An 8,959-nucleotide genomic window follows, 5' to 3' on the forward strand; every position below is an offset into this window, starting at 1 on the left:
TCCCCTCACCTCCCTTCTCCCCCATGTTCTCTCACTTCTCCCTCTGTGTCCCCTCACTTCCCTTCTCCCTCTGTGGCTCTTCACTGCTCCCCATGTCCCCTCACCTCACTTCTCCCCGTGTCCCTTCACTTCTCCCTCTGTGTCCCCTCACTTCCCTTCTCCCTCTGTGTCTCTTCACTGCTCCTCATGTCTCCTCACCTCACTTCTCCCTGTGTCTCCTCACTTTTCCCTCTGTGTCCCCTCACTTCCCTTCCCCCTCTGTGTCCCCTCACTGTTCCCCATGTCCCCTCACCTTCCTTTTCCCGTGTCCCCTCATTTCTCCCTCTGTCCCTTTACTTCTCCCTCTGTTTCCCTTCACTTCCTTTCTTCCTCATGTCTCCTCACTTCGCGTCCCCTCACTTCCCTTCTCCTCCATGTTCCCTCACTTCTCTCTCTGTCCCCTCACTTCCCTCCCAACCTGTCTCCTCACTCCCTCTTTGTCTTATTCTACCTGTGTGTTGCCCCCTCCCCAATGTACATAGCCTATCATATCATCCCATGTGCCCCCTCTCTGTATCTCCCCTGTTCATCCTTCAGTTAGCTTTCCCCACAAACCAAAGAAACAGGTTCCCTTTCTCTTTCATAGAGTTTAGGAGACCGTCTGTGTTCCCTTTTGCCCTTTATCTCTCTGTGCAATGGGATAGGGAGGAGAGTTGGGGGTGGCAACTGATTTTTGAGACTAGCAGAGTGTGTATGTTGGGGGGGGGGGCCTGAAGCCAGGGAAAAGACACATGTGCCTGGATATGGCTACACATACACAGGTGTGTGTGTGTGTGTGTGTGTGCCCATGTGTGAGCATGTATTGCCACCTGTAGTGACACAGTGCACATCTATATACCTTCCTTATCCACCCAGCCCTCAATGCTGCTGAGTTCATAATACTTCCTCAAGCCACAAGACAAGGTTTCCCATTTTCGCCCTATACTCTTAATACCCCAAGGGTCAACCCTTCTCTGGGGATGGGAGAGAATCAGTGTTATCAGTGTTATCAGTCTCTATCTCCAAACTCCCCAACTTTGGCCCCTGGGCTAACCATTGGTCTCCATGTATCTCCACGCTCCAACCCCTGTAGGATTCTTGGTTGATGGGGAGGAAAGGGAATTGACAGGCTGTGCAGGGAGACAATAGAGGGGACCATGGAGAGGAAATAACACAGCTAGAACTTTAAATTAAGTTTTAAGTGGAGTCAAGTTCCAGAGACAGAAAAACTCTGGGCTCAGGAGAGGTTGGTATGTCTCTTATTTTCAGTAGGGGCTCATCCTTGTGACTGTGGGCAAGTCTGTTTCCCTCTCTGAGCCTCTATTTCCTCATATGGAAAATGGGTACAACAGTACCTGTACTTACCTAGCTCATGGGGTTGTTGTGAGGATTAAAGGAACTAATATGGCAAACCTTAAAGCACAATGTAAATGTTCACTGTTATTATAATTGTATTCAAGGAGGTCAGCACGGAAGGTGGACTTCTTGAGCAGTGTGTATAAATGGGACTTGAGGGTCCAAGCTGAGAATTTTTGGAAGTCATGGGGGGTGGAGGGGTATTATGGACAGGGATCTGTGTCTAAGGATGATTGTCTGTCAATTCAGTTCATCTCAATTTTGCTAACATTTACTGATCACCTGCATGTGCTTAGCATCTGCGTACAACAAAAATGATAACATAGACCCTTGCCCTTGAATTGAAGGGACATGGATGAACAAGTTCACAAATAACACCTGTGTGATTTATTCTGGGCATAATTAGATGTTTTGACCAGGCCCTTGAGGCCAGATTTTGGGGAGAGGGTCACTGTTGGTGGGGTGGGATGGGGGATACCTCCATGGAGCTGATGCTCCAGAGCATAAGAAAAACACAACCAAGAATTAGAAGTGTGCTAACTTCTTCTTGGAGTACTTTTCATTTGTTTATCTTTCTATTCCCTGATGATTGGTCAATAGTCAGTAAATATTTATCAAGCACCTAATATGTACCAGGCACTGTGCTAAGGGCTGGGGATACAAAAAGAGGCAAAACACAGTCCTGTCCTTAAAGAGTTCACAATCTAACAGGACAGACAACAAACAGCTATGTAAAAATAAGGTATATATGGGATAAATAAAAATTAAAAAGATGGAAGGCACTAGAATTGATTCTTGTAGAAAATGAGATTTTAGTTGAGGTTCTCCTCTTTCTTTAGTTAGAGCAGCTCAGACTTGGGATAATTTAAGAGATTTAAACTCTGGGTTCCAGTCACCTAGTCCACGCTTCACTTCAGACTTGAAAGGTCATAGGATCATAGAGTTTTAGAGTTGGAGAGGACCTTAAAATTTAGCTAGCCTGACCTGCTCATTTTATAGGTGAAGAACAGAGGTTCATAGAGATGATGTGATTTGTCCAAGATCATACAAGAGGAAGAACTGAGATTCAAGCCCGGGTCTTCTGAAGGACTTTTTCAGCTATTCCAAGTGCTTCTGGGGGAGGGAGAAGGAGGGGAGAGAAGTGCAGGGAGAGTGATGGAGAAGAAGACTTCCACACCGTTTGTCTTCCCTTCTCCCCACCACTCCTTAACTTGGATGATCTTGGGTTGAGGGGAGTGGACAACTGGACTTCCTTTCTATCCATTAGAGACTGATCTAATCAGATTTCCTGAAAACTCACCATGTCCTAGGCTCCTTCTCTTAGAAAACTGATAACTCAAATGAGAGGCTTGTAGAATGACAGAGTTGGAAGGGATCTTAGGCCATGGGATATCAGGGTTAGGAAGGACATTAGAATACAGCAGAATTTAAGAGAACATCTAATCCAGTTTGCCCAGGATCATCTAGCAAAGTTATGGCACTCCTGACTCCCTAGTCCAGGCCTCTGTACAAGATGCTGTGCTGTCTAAGGAGGAATTGGGTATTGTCCTGTTTTTCCTGAGTCGTGATGGGATTAGTTGAAGGACAGCAAGAGAAGAAGGGAGTAGAGAGTTCTGTGAGTGAATGAGAAACAGGAGGGAGGGAGGTGAGAGGAAAATCTGATCGTGACTCTCCAGTTGTCTGGTCCCAGCCCTCTTTACCTCACCCGAAGTTTTCAAGCAGTGGACGGATGACCACTTAGTGGGTGTGTTGTAGTGAGGATTCTTTTTGGAGGGGTATGTTTTGGTTTAGATAGCTGCTCAGTGTCCTTCCAACTAGAAGGCTCCATGATACTTCTAAACCTCTGTATCACTCCCTCCTCATTTCATCTCAATTCTGTCTATTTTACTTCCTCTTTAGATATGGAAACTAGCCAGTTACTACCTGGTTGAGGAAATCTTTGAACATTTCCTCAGCCATAGATTTGGAGTTTACTAACTAGCTCTATGACCTGGGGCGGGTACTTCATAGAGCCATAATATCATGGAACTTCAGAAAACAGGAAGGGACCTCAAAGATCTTCTACTCCAACAAGACCTGAGGATTAACTTCCCTTGACAAGGTATCATCCAGCTTTCAGCTGAATAGCTCCAATGATGGGGAATTTGCTACTTCATTTTCCTCAACTATAAAATGAGTGGGTTAGATAGGTGACCCCCTAAAGCCCTTTCTAGCTTTAAATCCTATGTTCCTTTTCTCCAGCCTAAAGAATCTAATTTTCTTTCACTCTTGTCCCCTTATATGGGAAGGAAGTATAGGAAACCGTTTCCTGATGTCATTGGAGACCAATACACATTGAGTGAGTGTAGGACATTTCCAGGCTAGTAAGGCAGTATGATGTAGGGAAAAAAATATTGGACTAATGGTCAGGAGACTTGGGTTCAAGTCCCAGCTACCACAGACTTACTCTGATTTTGAGGGAGTTACTTTCTCTGGGTCTGTTGTTTCCTCATCTGTAAAATGGGACTATTTCTATCCTCCTTATCCTATAACATTATTGTAAGGACCAGAGAGATAATGTACTTGGAAAGTTAAAAGTGATGATTGGATGTAAAGTAACAATTTGAGAGAAAGATAAGGGAAGAATGTTGGAGAGAGGAAGGCCCTTCCTTAGAAATCATCTAGTCCAGGGGTTCTTAACTTTTTGTGTGAAATGGATCTCCTTGGCAGTCTGGTGAAACCTGTGGAATCCTCAGAATAATGTTTGTTCTCTATATTCATAATTGAAAAAAATGCTAAATTTCAGTTAGTGGAAAGTAAAAATGTATTTTTCCCCTATCCATGTTCATGGACTTCCTGAAATGTATCTATAGAATCTTCCAAAGGGGATCTGACTCTTTGGAGGTCTGTGGACTCCAGATTAAGAATGTTTAATCTGGGGGCAGCTAGGTGGTGGCACAGTGCATAGAGCTCTGGCCTTGGAGTCAGGAGGATCTGAGTTCAAATTTGGCCTCAGACACTTGATACTTACTAGCTGTGTGACCCTGGGCAAGTCACTTAACCCCAACTGCCTCACCAAAAAGCCAAAAAAAAAATGTTTAATCTAACCCAATCCTCACATTTTACTGAAAAAAAGGAAAACTGAGCCTCAGAGAAGTTCAGTTTGCCCAAGGTCATGCAAAGATTGTGTTGTAAAGAAAAATGAATGTGGCTTCTGGAAAGATAGAGCAAAAGCATAGAACATTAGAGGAGTATTTCTTGAGTGATACCATGTTGCAGTGGAAAGAACACAGAATTTGGAATCAGAGATTTGAAAATAGAGATCTATGTTTGAGTACTGATATTGAATATGTATCTGACCTTGGGCAGATAGGACTTTACTTCCCTGAGAGCCTGCTTGCTCATTTTTATTTGTTCTGTTTTTTTGTGAGGCATTTGGGGTTAAGTGACTTGCTCAGGGTCACACAGCTGGTGAGTGTTATGTGTCTGAGGCTGGATTTGAACTCAGGTCCTCCTGACTTCAGGGCCAGTGCTCTATCCACTGAGCCACCTAGTTGCCCTCCTCATTTTTAAAAAGGGAGGTAATAAGCCTTATACTCCTTTACCCATCAAGGTTTGTTGAGAGGAGAGTGTTTTGTAAATATTAAATGACTAAAGAAATGGGAACTCGGCTGAAGATCCACAGGTGTGAGAGAAATAAGGCCATGCCATTCTTGTCTCATGACACCCCAATATTCAGAGAGGTCCCGCTCTGTCTCACCACCCCCATGAGTGACTTCATTTTCTTCCTGGACTTGTTCTGCCTTTGGACAGTAATTTGATTGGGAAGAGCACAGTAGAAATTGGACCATACTTGAAATGAGAAGACCTGGGCTGAAGTCCAGACTCTGCCATTAGTGTTCTAATATATAACATATTTTCTAATATGTAAAATGCTTCTAATTCTCAGTCAAAAATTCTACGAAAAGTACAAGATCAACCTATGTGGTTAAGATCAAATGTGATAACCTAAGGAATGTGCTTTGTAAACTTGAACAAAACATCATGAACATGTCAGGAGGAAGACAGAGTTCTTTCCTTGGAGTCAGGGTATCTGAGTGGTGGTTCTGTCTGGATCTGCTGTCATCTTAGGGGAGGGGCTCTTACATTGCCCTGATTTTCCTATCTGAAAAAATGTAGGAAGGGCCCTGTTTTGCTCCCTTCTACTTGACAGATCATTGGGGAAGGAGTAGAGGAAATAAGTGTCCGTGAGGGTGAGAAGATGGATCATTGTGTCTAACTTCTCCCCACCCCCCAACACATCCCTTCCCAGTTGGGCCCAAGGTCTCTCAGTGCTGGAAATGCTTCCTCAGAGGGGATAGCCTATGGTGTAGTGGGAAGAGATCTGAACTAGAGGTCAGGATGCCTGGATTACAATATGGGCTCTGTCACTTATTCCATGTCTTGCCTTGGGTAAATCATTTTTCCTTTCAAGAGTCTTTTATCACCTGTAATGTGAGGATAATAATTTATCCTACCTGCCTTACTTGTTGGGAGAAAATTATTTTTGGAAACATTGAGGAGCTGTAGAAATGGGGGTATGTTTACCAGTAAAATATAAAAAATGCATATACTACTTTAAAAAAATTTTAAACAAGTATTTAATTGAGACTCTTTCTTAAACAATGCTGGCATTTCCCAATTACTCTTCATCCCTACCTTGCTAAATAGAACCCTCCCTTGTAAAAAAAAAAAAAAAAGTATGGTTGGATAGAACAAATGACAAATTGGCTACGACCTACAATGTTTATCCCTCATTCTTCTCCTCTGGTCCATCTCTCTGCTAAGAGGTCAGTCTTCTAAAGTCATGATTGGTCAGAGTTCTGCTGTCTCTCAATGCTATTTTCATGGTAAAAACATATGATAAATAACAATAATCAAAACAATAGCATATTTTGATCATTACATACATTGTTCCCCTGGTTCTGCTGACTTCATTCTGCATCAGTTCATTCTAGTCTTCTCAAGTTTCTTACTTTTTCATATTTGTCATATCTTAAGGTACAATAATATACCATTATATTCGTATGCCACAGTTTTTCAAGCTTCCTCAAATGGATGGCTACCCACTTTTCTTTCAAGTTTTGGGGTTTTTTTGCTACTATAAATGTTTTTGTATACGTGGAACCTTTTCCTCTCCTTTGCCCTTGTTGGTATATGTTTCTGGTATCAATCAGCATCGCTAGGTTAAAGAGTATATACAGGTTAGTAACTTTTTAATTATAATTTCAAGTTATTTTCCAGAATGGTTGGACCTGTTTCAGAACTGCACCACCATTGCCTTGGTGTGTCTGCCTTCCCATAGCCCCTTGAATATAGTTTTCTCTTTTGTCATCCTCTTACAACAAATAGAAAGGGATTGGGGTTGGGGAGGAGAGATATTGACTTAGAAAACCTCAAATTAACATTCTCTGCATTTTGTTGTATTTTTATTTATTGTTAAACATTTCCTAATTACATTTTAACCTGGTTTGCCCCTTCTGTGGTTGACACCTCTGTCTTACAGGACCAATTAAGTCATAGTAGGTGTTGTGAGGAAAACAAGTGTGCAAATCAGAAAAGTGCTAAATAAATGTGAGCTAAGATAATGTGATCTTAGGATTTAGAGTTATAAAAGATCCGATCTCCTAGTTTTATCAAGCAGGAAATTGAGTAGAAATGATTTGCCCAAGATCACAAAGGTAGTAGGAAGCAGAGTCCAATTTGTAACTTAGGTATCCTGAGTCCCAATTCAGTGATCTTCCCATTATGCCACATTACCTCTAATTATTAATAAATAAGGTTATTGGATTGACTGACTGGTCCCACTTAGGCCAAGGGAAGAGATTTGTTTTCTAAGTCATGTTGAGAACTTTTTCTTTAGGATTTGGAATAAGCCATGTGTGATTAGGGGAATCCTGGATAAAATGTTAGGGGTATCCTGAATAAAATGTTAGGGGTATGTGGCATATCCTGGGCTAGTGCAAAATTTCTTACTGCCTTTCAAGGCTGGGTCCAAATTCCAGACAAGTACATACTAAGCTCTTCTTGTGAACCCAGCAAGAAAAGGCATATTCCTGCTCTCATGTAATTTGGGGTTTAGTTGAAGAGAGAGAACTCCTATATACAAAGCAGCTAGAAGGTAGAAGACAGTACCATAATGACAAGAGGCATTGTCCTATACTAGGTAGGTTGTTAGGACCAGAATCTTGAAGACCTGACTTTCAAATCCTCAGATCCTGCCTCTCACATATACTGAGTCTGAGGTCACTTCACGTCTGTGTTTCTACGGCACATAGGATATCTCTAGGAAGCCATAGATGGAACATGATAGATTCTTCCCACATTTGAATATGATAATGAATATGATTATGAGAGGCAATGTGACCTAGTGGATAGAGAACTGGCCTCAGACTGAGGAGGGCCTGGGTTCAAGTCTCACCTGGAACACACTGGCCTTTGATACTCCGGTGGACAAGTCACTTAACCAGGCAACTTTGTAAATGTATTATTAATTGTAATGACCAAGCTTGGTCCTAAAGAAGAAATAAAAAAAACCAACCTTCCTTCCCTTTTTTGTAGAAGTGGGAGGCTATGGGTGTAGAATATCAAGTATGATGTTAGACTTAACTGATGTGTTGGTGTTTTTCTGAACTGCTTTTCTTTCTCTTATTTTATTCTTTGTTATAAGGAATGGCTTGCTGAATATGGGTTGGAAAGGGATAGATTTGAAATGAGGTAATATAAAAAAAGGCTATCAATACATTTTTAAAATGACTTTTCCTTGCTGAACATTTCCATTTGGCATTGGTGGAAGGAGTTTCCTTACCAGGAATTCTCTACACTAGTAAAGTCAGGTCCGGACCTCCTCTCCCTCCCCCACCCCAAAGGGAGAGCTGACATTTATGAAGCACTGTACAGTTTGCAGAGTGTTTCAGGTACCTGGTCTTATTTCAGTCTAATACACATCTATTAAATACCTACTTTTGGCAGGGTGCTTGGAGGTGGTGTGAGTCTAGCTAGATCTCAAGGAAGGCTTGCAAGTTGGTCTTTAAAGGTTGACTTGGATTTTAACAGGGAGGGAAGATGTTCAGGTGTAGGTATACAGACTGGACGGTGCATTCCAAGGTGCAGTGATGTCTAGTTTGGCTGGAGCAATAGGATGTGTGGAAGGGAAGCATGTGAGATAGGGCTGGAAATGCAGGGTGTCCTCAGGTTGTGGAGTGCCTGGAGATTGCCCAGGAAAGGAGTTTGAGTTGAACTTTTGAGCCTCACAACCGTCCTCTGGGAGAGGAGGACCATAGGTAACACTGATTATCTCCATTTTGGATTCCAGTTTGAGGAAGTGACTGGCCCAAGGTCACATAGCTATTAACGGTAGACCAGACCTCCTGACTCCAAGTACCGCAGGCTTCTTGCTACTTTCATTAGCTAAGTTTCCTTTTGCATTCCCTTCCCCCCTCCCCGGCATCCTCTTCTGGCTTTTCTAATGGGCTCCAAAGCAGGTGCCAATTTGGTGGGCTGGGATCCCAGGGTCATGGATTAAAGTCATTCAACCCTGTAAATCCAGTAGGAGCCAGTGCCCCAC

At 42.5% G+C, this 8,959-nt stretch overlaps 1 protein-coding gene across 1 annotated transcript in view; it reads left to right on the top strand.

The window, feature by feature from the left end:
* Positions 1–8,959, top strand: part of NBEAL2 (neurobeachin like 2) — a 158,319-nt gene that overhangs the window by 611 nt on the left and 148,749 nt on the right. The gene's annotated exons all lie outside the window — the stretch shown is intronic.

This window comes from Vombatus ursinus, unplaced genomic scaffold (genome assembly GCF_900497805.2).
Source record: "Vombatus ursinus unplaced genomic scaffold, bare-nosed wombat genome assembly UNPS02014867.1, whole genome shotgun sequence".
In the NCBI taxonomy this organism is placed as follows: domain Eukaryota; kingdom Metazoa; phylum Chordata; class Mammalia; order Diprotodontia; family Vombatidae; genus Vombatus; species Vombatus ursinus.